This window comes from Falco naumanni, chromosome 4 (genome assembly GCF_017639655.2).
Source record: "Falco naumanni isolate bFalNau1 chromosome 4, bFalNau1.pat, whole genome shotgun sequence".
Classification (NCBI taxonomy): Eukaryota; Metazoa; Chordata; class Aves; order Falconiformes; family Falconidae; genus Falco; species Falco naumanni.
This window is the reverse complement of record NC_054057.1, coordinates 79,485,408-79,498,029: the sequence shown is the minus strand read 5'-3', so window position 1 is coordinate 79,498,029 and position 12,622 is coordinate 79,485,408.

Genomic DNA, 12,622 nt, shown 5'->3' with positions numbered 1-12,622 from the left:
TAGATCTGAACGAGTGACTGCAGACTCAGACCTAGAAAGACATTCTTGCAGAAAGAAGCTACTTCTTCAGTCTGCTTGATACAAAACAGAAAAGCATAACTGCTCTGTGGTAGCCTACCCTCCTACATAAAAGTGAGAACCACATGAAAAAAGAGCAATAGAATACAGCATTACAAATATTTCTTTTTTACATTAGGAGATAGCATCTTTCATTTTTGAGAAGACTCAGTATTTGGACAACTACTAAATAAAAACTAATTGCTCAGGGCATTTAAATAGTTTATACTTACCTGGAGATGTTACTTGTGATCGGGTGAGATTTTTCAACTTCTCCTCATGTATCTTGCCTAGTACTTACCTGGCAAGTATTGCCTCTGCCTGGCTTACTCTAGTTGTCTGAGCGGTTGTAGCCCTTCAGTAGTATTACACATCACGTTCCATGCCGCGGATTATTTCTGCCCAAGAGGGCAGATTTCATTTCTCCAATTATCTTCTGAAGAAAGGCACAATCACTGAAAAAGTTGAGAGCAGATGGAAAGAACACTGAGTATGAATGGCTACATTTCTGGTCCACTGCCTTTGGAGAATAGATAATCCACCATACGTTAATATATAACTCTATTCTATGGCACCAGTGACTTTGGAAATAGCAACAGTAGGGCTTTATTTTCAGATTTCGGAGTTAAACATAGTATGAGAATCGGTATGATAAAGATATGAAGATTTTCATAAGCCTGGTGCCAATAAATATAATCTGTAGTATCTGATGGACACTTCTGGGGAAAAAATACATGCAGTTCAGACATGGCCCATCAGCTCTGAGGAGGACAACGAAAACTCAAACTACAGTCTCATTGCTACGAAACAAGGTGACAAAGGGATGAGACAGAAAATCCATGCTCTGGAGGGCAGCAACATGATGCAGGAACTCCAGCAATTCAATTATGAAGACACTTGGTTTACGTGATTCTACTACAGTCATGGTACAATCTGCTGGTATTGCTACCACAGGTAGTAAGCCTGGCGAGGGGAACACATTTTTAAACTAAGACCTAGATAAATAAAGATAGCACATAAGCATATGCATAGGCTAAATAATATATAGAGACTGTATGTAAATACAGGTATTTGAAAGACATGTAGATGTGGCCCTTCGGGACATGAGGTCTTTTCCAACCTAAATGATTCTATACAGAGGCAACAAAGGGTATAATTAAGGATCAGAGTCAGGAAACAGTCAGAGATGCTGTTAGAAACAAGCACAAATAGCAGCCATGGAGGTAACGGACTATGCAGAGACAGAACCAGGCTGGTAGAACCCACATGTGGAATCTCTGCAGGCATCAATGCATGGCCAGTCTTCCAGGAAAGCTGCTGAACTGCTGTGTGTTAGGAGTATCTGAAAGCTTTCAAGTCACTTCTGCAAATGAATGTAAGCTCTGAAATCACTCAGAAGTAAACTATGCAATTTGGCATCAGTGTCTTTGCACGAGTTGTGTACAACCTCTCTCTGGGTCTTGCTGTGGACTCAGAGCCAGCTCCCCTGACCTACTGCTGCAGGGTTCACAAGCTGTTCGATGACCCTCCCCAGCTTGCTAAATCACACACAGTATTCTGAAAAAGCAGATACTCAAAGCTAAAGTAATTATAGGCTACCTGTCTCACTTTAACACTCTTTAAAAAGGGCATACAGCAGACTGCCTGAAGTGACAGTGTTTACTGATGTTAAGGTGATCTGAAAAGAGAATTACCCTGCTTTTCTGATTTGACTGCTATTTAACTGGTTCTGCTTCTCCTCTTACCATTTTTCAATCAAGATTGGGAGCAACGATAACTATGTCTTAAGGTGCCTGGAAGCCTATGTATTTAGTCAGAGAGACTAGAACGGACAGGGCAATGACAATCACATGGAATTCCCAGTGAAACCTGAAGAAAAACACAGTGCAGCACTCAGTTCTTTGAATTTACACTTCAGGAGCACATACAGTGAGATTCAGAACAAGAACGTTTGGGTTGGGGTTTGAGGAACTTCAAGCCTCTGTAACAGGGCACAAAATACTCCATCTCCTCTCCCCATGTTGTAGATGACTTCTCCCATTTTACTGTGGCTGCAAAGTGGTTTTCAAGCTGTGTAATACACACACAGAAAGAGCCATTCTGAACACATGGTGCTTCTAGCCTGTGTACAAGAGAGGGAGGGTATGAAGCCCATCTTCAACCCAACGTGGAGAGACTGAAAGCAATGAGTGAGTTTGCTCACAGGTTTGCAAGACGGTCAGATTTGGCCCTTTTCCCAAGGTAAAACAGGGTAAATTCCAAGAGCACTCAGCGGTTTACGGCAACAACCCCTGGCTGCCTGTGCCATGTAAATACATTCTGAGACACACAACACAGCTGCTACTGTTTGGAAATGTCATTAACCATTATTCAGTGCAATAATGATAGGTGATAAAAACACAGATGGGTCAGCCTAATTTGTCCTCAAAGTCCTAGAGCAAACAAATAAAAAGTATGACAACCCCCAAACAATGAGCATATTATAGCACCCTTCTACCAGCACACACAGAAAAAAGCAAGTTGACCAGTGATTTTCATGGCAGTAGCAATGAATTCCAGAGAAGTTTCTCATTTGCTTACCGAAAGGTAACCATCTGCTCCCAGAAAGTACAATTCAGAGCAGCTGTTGATGCAAAAGTAGTAGAGAACTACCCAAAGGCAGGTGAAGCAGTTACTCTCTGGCATGTCTTGCTTACTTCAAATAGAACACTTTGGACAGGAGGCAGCCTAAAGACTTTAGCTGTGGAATGAATCTCCAAAGGACTGATGAACAAAAAAAAAAATCAAAACCACCTCCTTTCACTCACTTTTGTAATTTCCTCAAAAAACGTAATCCTCTCAGCATGCAAATACTCCAAAGAGCAGGGTTTATTTTTCATTGGGGGTCTAATTCTGCTCCTAAAGAACTACACTACTGAAACCAGGGGGTAGTTGAAAATGCAAGCCCAGATCCATTTAGATTCATGTAATCTACACAGATGCAGCATTTTGTGCATGTGTTTTCTCTTTGTTTTTGACCTCAATTACGTGCTTTGTAGCTGGAAAGGAAAGCAATACATCCCTTTCAGAGCCCTCCTGGTACAGCCTCTCCTAGGACTTGTGTTTGTGAGCAAGTTAATAACTCAATTAGTTGTCCTGAAAGGTCATCAACAGCTTTAGTACACAGCACATTCGGTATTTTCCCAGGCTTTTGGTGCAACAGCAGATGTGCTCATGGGTACTGCATAGTAGGTTTACAGCAGAACCAGGAAATTTTGAGATAAATAGCTGTGGGCTTTTTTTGGTTCAGTGGTGTTTTTGTGCTCCCAGTAAATACAACCTTGGTCACAGAGTTCAACTACTACTTCTATCTTACGAAGCAAGAATAGAGAGTACACAGGCTGTGCTGTAGCAGCACTGTGTGAGGTGCAAGTACTACACAGGGGCAACAAGAAATGTGAGATGTGACCTAACAGGGATGATCTAAACCTCTGCTGCACCTGTACCCATGTAACTGTGCTTGACTGTTATGGAAATATCTCACAGTCTGAACTGACTACTCAGTCCAGGAAATCCTTGGTTATATTTAATCCTAAAACTATATGTGACCCAGCGCTGGCTAAAGCTGGAAGTCTGATCAATAATTATTTAAAAATATTCTCACAAAATAATATTTGACACATAGTTGCATATGTTGTGGCTTTCAGCGATAACAATGCACATACAAAAAGGCAAAAGCTAAAGGCAAGTCTGACTTCTCTTTTATCATTACTTTCAAAACAGTTTTTCCCACATACATTTAAGATTATAGGGAATATATTGCTTTAGAAACACCCCAAAGCACCAGAACAAAAACTGGTCTTCTACTCTTATTCAGAAGGTGGTTCAGCACCTCTTAAGACTGACAGGGAACAGGATGCCAGAAGGCAGAAAACAAGTCCAGGATGAGCATGTTCTGGCCAGGAGCACAGCAGCAAAGCTAAGCCCTTCCCCACTCTTTGTTCCTCAGTTTCCTCCTTTGGATTTTCCCAGGGATCATCTTTGGTAGTTGTTGAACAAACTCCAACTCATCTGTAAAGAGAAGTAACTTTGCAGTTTGACAAAGCTGCATTCCAAGCCATGTTCCTTTTCTGTGGCAAGCATGCAATTTTAAAAGCTACAGGCTCTTTTGAGGATGAAGTAGGCAGGCAGCACATCAGTCCCAGTGCACAACAAAAAGAGTGAGTTACCTTTTAGAGAAACAGAGCTCATCAGTTGAGTGACTCAGTGATTCCACAAACCAGTAGTGCAGGACAATCATGTGCCACTGAATGTGAACACAACTTGAACTTCAAAGGGAGCAAATAAAGGGCTTTACCTGGCTGCTTGAAACCCTGGCCAGTAGGACAGTGCTAGGACTCCTGCCCACACTGAACAGAAATGTTTTGATTCACCTGTTTCTTCATTTTTTTTCTAGTCAGGTTCAGGTTTTGTATCCTCACAAAACTGCATTAACATGCTGGTGAGTCTGACTGACCTGAAGTATAGACAGAAAGTCTGGCCACAACAGAAAGGAAACCTCCGGAGCAAGACCTTCCCTGCTGTAACGAGCAATTTACACCACTAGAATGGGGCTCAGGGAAAAACGTGACCAGATCTGTTTAAAGCCCACCACAGACCAGTACCAAACCCCAAGACTCTGTTCAGGATTATATTTTTAAGACTGCTTTAAAAACAATTACTTCCCAAGGTCATAATTAGATGATATTAAAAAACCCTTATTACTTACCTAGAATAAACAGATTATGTGAACAATCTGATTAGTTCACTTCAAAGTGGATTACTTCACCAAAAAAGTACTTACTCACATTTAAAATCTGAATGTGCTTAAAAAGAATCAGATTCTGCAATTGTGATCAGATGACATTTTTCATTTAATATTTTTTTATGATTGCACTTAAAAATCTAATCCTATTTCTGGTTATTCCACTCCAAAAATGGGATTACTTTTAAAATATACAACATGTTTTCCCTCTGTTCTGATTGAATCAAGGAGAGAAAAATTAGTCTCCCAGAACAAAGCTGTTACTCAGGAAAAGGGAAATTTGAACCCCTGCGTGACAGTTGTTGGAACCCTATGCAGAAACTGAGGGAAGCCAAAGACAGCAAAGCCTTTTCTGAAGGCTTTTGGTGGGAAGTGGCACAGCACTGCTTCGCCAGGTGGGCTTCTCCTGCTACTCCTGATCAGCTATTCATGTTTAACTCTGAACGGGGGTGCCCTGGCTTTCTTTCCAACCGTTCTAGATAGTCTGCTAGTGGAGTTTGATTCCTGCATCACCTGGAAAGGCTACAGTACTGTTTATCTCTGCACAGCCTACTGCCACCAGTAATGAGATGTGGAAATCCTGCTAAGATTCCCCCAGAGGTGCCATACCCTTTGAGCCTGACAAATCTGCAGCCAGTGGAAACTGTGACCATTCTGCTAAGGAACTTGACAGGCTATTGACTGTTGCCAGCTGAGGTTTTCACCCATGCTGCAGTATTCACACCCTCTGCTACTGTAACATCCAAGCATTATCTTTCTCTGTTCAGTTATTAATTAAAAACGTCTAGAAATACATTTATATTTTATCACTGTATTGAATTTGTAAAATCTGATTCTTTTGTTTAAAATAATTAGGACAAATTTACGCTCATAGACACAATTTGATTAGGTGAAGGACCATTTCATTTGCTGTACATAGTCACAGTGAAATCTAATATAGGTTCATCTGTATTTTCAATGTAAGCAGATGACATCAGATCCCATCAGGACAGGCCTATGATGTTACCTAAGCAGTGTTTACTGGTGTAGTTAGGATGGGGTCAGATTTAAAAGAAGTTCCACTAGAGAAAAAAAAAAGCAGAATTCTACTATTCTAAAATATAACCTGATTAGATTTTGAATCTGATTACTGGGTTTGATTAGAAGAGTTTTAATTTTAGGGTGCATTGCAAGGTACTCTTTGTATATTCAAAACTCAGTGATACTTGCCTTTCTTGGGTATTTGTAAGGTGCTGTAACTTTTTTTTCACATGCTGAAGAATTAATTTTTCAAGATCATGAGATGTAAATTCAGGAGACAGAACAATAAAAGCTTTTACCACCTACAGGAGAGAGCCAGAGTAAGGCAACACTCAGCAATCACTAACTTGATGAATAACGTTCAACAGAAAGACTAAGATGAATAACGCAATTTTCTACAATCAAATTTCTTTCAAGGCAGTGGAAAGAAAAGTTTCCAAGACAGACACTGGATAACTTTCTGGTTTTTATCACTTGTTGAGCTCCACAAATAGGCCTTAAACTACTCATAGTGAGCATAGTGGCATTCCCAGCAGACAGGAATTCTTCACTGGTGTCTGGACAGCCATGTGTCCTCACAGTGCTCAAGAAGAGAGGTGATTCAGACAGGCCACATCTACTTAACGGCCTTCCTAAGATGAATAGCTAGTGAGTGTCGCATCGAGGTACAGAATCTCACTGGAATTCAGAGAAGCCTTTGCCAGAGTTTCAAACTGGCCTAGGCACCCCTAATTTTTTTGAAATCAAAAGGAAGTTAGATGCCTCGTCATCTCCTCGAATGTATTTGAAAATGTCAGTCTACATCTTTACAATACAGTGTTAATACGAGCCAAGATTTCCCTCACAGACATACCTACTCTCAATACACACATACATTAAATGTTTTAGGTAGCTCCTAATGTCAGTGTCCATACCTCTCCTCTGACGGAGCCTGGGCTGCTGACAGCAGCTGTTTCAACTCCTGCTAGATGCCTCGTCAGGACACTCCCTCTCTACTTCAAGCAGCCCAATACAATACCTAGAGAGGAAATAAGACTTTGGTATTAATAAGCTGAGCTAGGCAAATAATTCAGAAATCTTTGATTCAGTGGTAATCCAAACCCGGCGCTTCCGAGATCAGCTATGATGCCTTCAAAAGTCACCAGTGAACTGAAATTATTCCCCAAAATGTGTTTGATTCCTTACCATATATCTAGCATAAAGACAGAATGGCCTTACTGGTTTGATCTGGATGGCAAGGTTGCCACCTTCTCCTGGAGGCAGAATGTTACCATTTTAATCTATTACTTAAAACAAAAGAAAGCTCGCTCAGGAGGAGTTAGGTGATAAGCTGTTGAACAGAGAACAGTCGTGCCATGACCTTATCTTATTTCAGACTGAAATAACCGGAATGCTTTACACTCATCAAAGTACCTGAATGCTGCTTTTCCTAATGCTGCAGGCTTAATTTGCATCCCCTCAGGAGCTGCACATACAATACTCTGTAAAAGAAAATTGAATTTATATAGTTTGTTATTCCATACAAATGGGTAATTTTGCAACTAACAAAACGATCTACAAATCTAGAAGAAATACAATGTTAATTTAAAAACATTTTCTCACTGTGATTTTCAGCTCATTTATCTAGCAGTGTAAATCAGCACAGCTAAGAGAAATCCATACAACAGCACTGACCTCATCAGTAAAAGATCCTACTCAGTGGGAAAAATCCTGTTTTCATTCAAAGTGGTGTTACAGATTAAATCAACTGGGCTTGAAAGGCTTCTGGTTTAGATTTGCTTTACAGTAATTTGGCTCCACTTACTTCTCAGAAATGTCCTCTGATCTGTATCAGCGTAAGCAAGGCAGCAGAGCAGGGTTCTGACATTAGTGTTAGCATTCTACTAATATTTCTTGTAGGGGGATGAGCAAATCCAAAAACTGGATCTGGTGGAATACCTGGTAGGATCATGCTGCAACATCATGCAATAAACTGAGTGATGCAAAATGTAGACAGAATCTGGGCTTTAAAAAAACAGTTCTGTTTGCTGTGAACTTGCTGAAACTTCTTGTCACGGGCACTCCAAAAGGCAAACACCAAGCAAAAATCAAAGAGACAGTGACACCGTTATTTGGTGGGAACAGGCCATGCCTCAAGATAGTTTACAGTGGAGAAGGAGATTTCATTACTCGTTTTTACAAAGAAAAAAATCTGTGGTATTGCATAGATCAATCCATGTCTGTGGGTGGCAAAAAAATTGAATTTATGTTTCTGAATTTCCACTCTGCTGACAGCACTGTCTCCCCTCATGCCCTGCCTTAATAACCCACTAATGCAACAACTTCTGCTTTCAATGACCCACTGTTTTTATTCTTACATTTAAAATAGTTGCTGTGCAATACTGCAGTATGCCATGTGAAAAGATGCATGATCCCATAATCCATGGAGAAAATGAGGTGGAATAGTCACATTTTATCCAGCCTCTATTAGACACATCCCATAGTGCATCAGAGGAATTAAAATTCATCCAAAGCTGGGTAATGAGAAGAAAAAAATTATAAATGAAGCATTTAATAGGAAAAAAAAATTACAAATGGGGTTAAGCAGATGTGGACATTGTGAATTAACATAATCCTCTTTCCATTCATTAATAGGCCCGATTCCTTCAGGAATCTCTCAGGAGTGTAACTTTATGTCACCCAGTAGAAGAGATTTACCTTTAGTATCATTTTGCTGCAGATCATAAGCATGGTAAGAGAAAAAAAACTTGTGGAAGTATTTAATCTGATTAAGGGACGGACACAAAATAATCTCTGCTTCCTTCAAATTTCTGTTATTCCATTTACTAAGAAAATAATGCGCTCTGTCCAGAGCCAGCCAGTCTGAGCACAATAGTAACAGGCAGTGAGGTCTGAAGAATCCAGCTGTGAATGCCTAGACCCTGAACCCAGCACCTAATCTCACCTCTGCACCTGACCGCCTAAGAAGTACCACAGGTAAACAAATACTGATCGTTTATGAAAGCATCATAAAAGGCTGAGATAAATATTTTTTCTGAAACATATCCATATGCTCTATCACCCACTGGAAGGTAGTGTAAATACCCAAATTCAAGAGGCAAAGTGTGCTACCTTCTTTTGAGTCCATTTATCCAAAATGTGTGGCAGTCACAAGGCCTTATGATATGGAGAAATAGTGTGAAATGGGGACGCTTAACACCGACTGTGATTGTATATGTCTGCTCAAGGAATGTGGGTATGGTGACTGGTCATGGGTGCGGTGTCTGGTCACATAGGACTACAGTTTTTGAGGAGACGCCTGCCCCTCTTCCTCTAACAAAGGGGCTATTTAAAAGAGAATTGAGAGAAGATGAGAGACATTCAAATGCTATCTAGAGGGAGGGAGTGCTAAGTCTCCTTGCTGGAGAAGATGGGATGGTCACAAGAACATGAATCACCTACAAACCTGCAAGACCACCACATTCCAGGAAACGGACTGATAAGCTAATTAACATACGAAGCCGGGTTTAGGTAACGAATATGTATAGGCGTTAATTGAATATTCATTTGTTTCATTGTATAAATGTGGGATGGTTCGTCACTTCGGGTATGCACGCTTGTGGAGGAGCGATCCCCCGTGCATCTGCGCGCAATAAACATACCTACTTTATAACTTTCGAGTTATAGAGTCTAATTCCGCACGTCACTTAAAAAAAGCAGAGGAGTGTGGTGCTGGCAGCTCCCCTCTCTCAAGGGGAACCTGACTGGAGAGAACGGAGCTGTGCACAGCACCGGCTCATCGGCCCTGCTGCAGCCGGATTTGACCACAACTTTATTTTGTTTGTTTTCTTCTGGTAGAATCCCATTCAACAAACTTCTTGCTTTCATGGGAGATTTCATTTTCTGAACTCACTAGAAGCACGTGAGATTGTGCTTGAAGATAACTTTAGTTTGGATTTTAGGACTGTAAAGGAATCCAGTGAGAAGCAAGCTGCTGCTGGACTCTGTCACTGCCACAGCTGATGGGAGCTCCCACACTGAGGGGGAGTTCTGGTCTGCACCTTAAACCTAACACTAGAAGCTGAATCTGGCAAATTGCCTCTTCTCTAATTGATCTTTTCAATAATGAACTCTTCTCACACAGATATGCTTACATCCATTTAATTTGTAAACTGTTCTTTTGTATTCTTACAGGGGGACTATTAAGATTCAGATCAAGTATAGCACAATAATTGGTTTTACATCAACAATCTGAAAAGCCTTATGAATAACTGAAGCCAAACTCTGCTAATGGCTGCTCCGTTTTTCCTTACATCTTTATTCCAACTGTTTGTATTGTGGGAAAGGAGATGAAGTTGTCGATCACTTATAAAATGCTCCAGCTCAATGAACTGGCTAAAATAACATACGCAAAGTCACAAAAATCACCATCCAGCAAATCTGAAAGACCAAGTTCCAAACACATTCTGGAAATGTATTAAGGATTTCTAGACATAAAACTAAATATTAACTTCCTTACTAATGCAAGCAGAGCAATTCTTTGTGCCAAAATACATACACACTATATGTACACACACACAGAGTATATATGCATACATGCAACACTAAGCATGTACTATGAATTTCTGCAAAGTATTAGTTTTTCATGACGTATGATAGCATCATATACGAAAGAATTATTTCTCACATACTGAATATAATCTCAATTCTCATTCCATTTACCTCAGAGGGGTTCTTAAAGCAAAAGATGGGGTCTTAGTTTCATGTCTATTTCAGAACAGTCTTCAGTATAAATACATGTTACTTGTGCAAGTTCACAGTTTATACTATGCATAACAACATGCCTCAGTTTAAAAACACGCCAAACACTCCCAACCTTGCACTGAGAATTCCGCTCCTGGCTCACTGTTGGAAGAGGCATGCCTTCAAAAGAAGGGGACACTGACACATGGTTCTCATCCTACCACCAAAAATGTGGGGTTTGAATCTTGCTGCAACAAAACTGCCAGCCCCCATCTGAGCAATACATTTTTAGGACCTGTGCTGCCACTAACCCAAACCAGAAAAAATTTGTATGACCACTAAGGGGAAAACATTGAAGAAGAAATATGTTCCTTGTACCCAGCCGAAACTAAAGATTTCTCTCTACCTTATAAAACTTCCAAAGGAAGAAACCAGTTCTCTAGAAGAATTATAATTTGTTACTTCACTTGTTTGCTGTCCTTAGAACAGCTGTGTTGCCCATTCTAAACCCCCACAAAACACCAAAAGAAAGGGCTAATTACCTCCAGAAGCATGAAGCTGAAGACCAGAGTCTCAAGAACACAACAGCTTCCTCCTCATGACCCGTTTCTGTTTCCTCGTTGTCCTGATACACGGGAGAACCGCACTGTCTTTGCGGACATGAGGCAAAACGCACGGAGGCACCGGCAGCACCAACACCTCGGTGAGGCTGTTTTGCAACTTCATCACGATGTTGCACTATAGAGACCATATGTACCCAAGTCACCATGTCCCTTCCATAGGCTTGGGATGAGAAGCTAAACTCTCAGGAAATCATGCATCAAAATATATTTGATACAGAATACCTTTTCTATTGTCTTTCAGAATAACATCAAATTGAAGCTGGGCCGTAAGAGGGATGGTGAGGAGGTCTCAAAAGGAAAGGCTAGTCTATTGAAAATTTTATTTTTCAGCCAGAATGATACAATCCAATTAAGTTCCAAACTTGTGATTCCTAAAGAAAGCCATGTGCTAGAGAGCTGTATTTTGCTTTCAACTGCTTGTAGCTGCAAGCTTGTGTCTCTGAAATCATTCTGCATGAATCAGAGGAAATGTCTTGGGTGATTCTCTGATCCTGGGCAAAGAAGGAGAATTAAACAAACCATCTACCTTGAACATGAGATAGAAAAGTGTGTTGAATATCAATGATAAGAGGTTGCTGCAGCACAGCGCAGAGCACTTCACCGACTACAGCCACAGCACATGGCATGAATAACCTGGCAGACTGCTCTACTGTGATCCCAGCCCATTCATGCAAAAAGCTGGGTACTAAAGCTCAACAGAAACCAAATTTCTAAGGTCAGCTATGCAAGAGATCACCGTAGGTGACAGTTCTAGAGTTGAAGCCTGGAGCAAATTATTCTAATGAGCCACAGTAGAATTTAGAGTGTCTAGAGTCATGACCCCACTGAAATCAGTGGTAAAACTCATGTCTTCAGTGGTTTAATTTCATTCACACCTTTTTTTTTTAAGGCTCTGAACTTTCCCAACTCTGAATTTAGTTGCTTGATTTTTAGGTCCTTAAATTTGGTAAGGGAAGAAAAAAAAAAAAAATCAACCTCCCAGTCCTCAGACATTACAGGAGTTTAACTGCCCAAACAACAGCTAACTGCAGGGACAAAGATAATTTCCAGGAGCTCTGAATTCCAGTTTGTACACTTGCTTATCATTCCACTTTTTGCAGACTTTTTGTTGTTTTAAAACACCTTTTTTTATTGTTGTTTGTTTGAAACGAAGCAGAAAGATGTAGAAGCTGTAGAGCCCCTGGATGGCCCAGGAGTACGTGACTTTTAAAGAAAACTGAACTGGGTATAGAAAAGAGCTCAAGGCAGTGACAAGCGGCATGCCCAAACAAGTGCATTCAAGAAACTAATGATTGGTTTTATAATCATGTAATCTAATGCTCCTAGAAACCTTAGGAATGAAATAGTGAAAAATGTTCTGAAATCTCTGTGAAACGCTAAGGAGCATTACAAAAAATGAAGCTACTGTCAAAAAGAA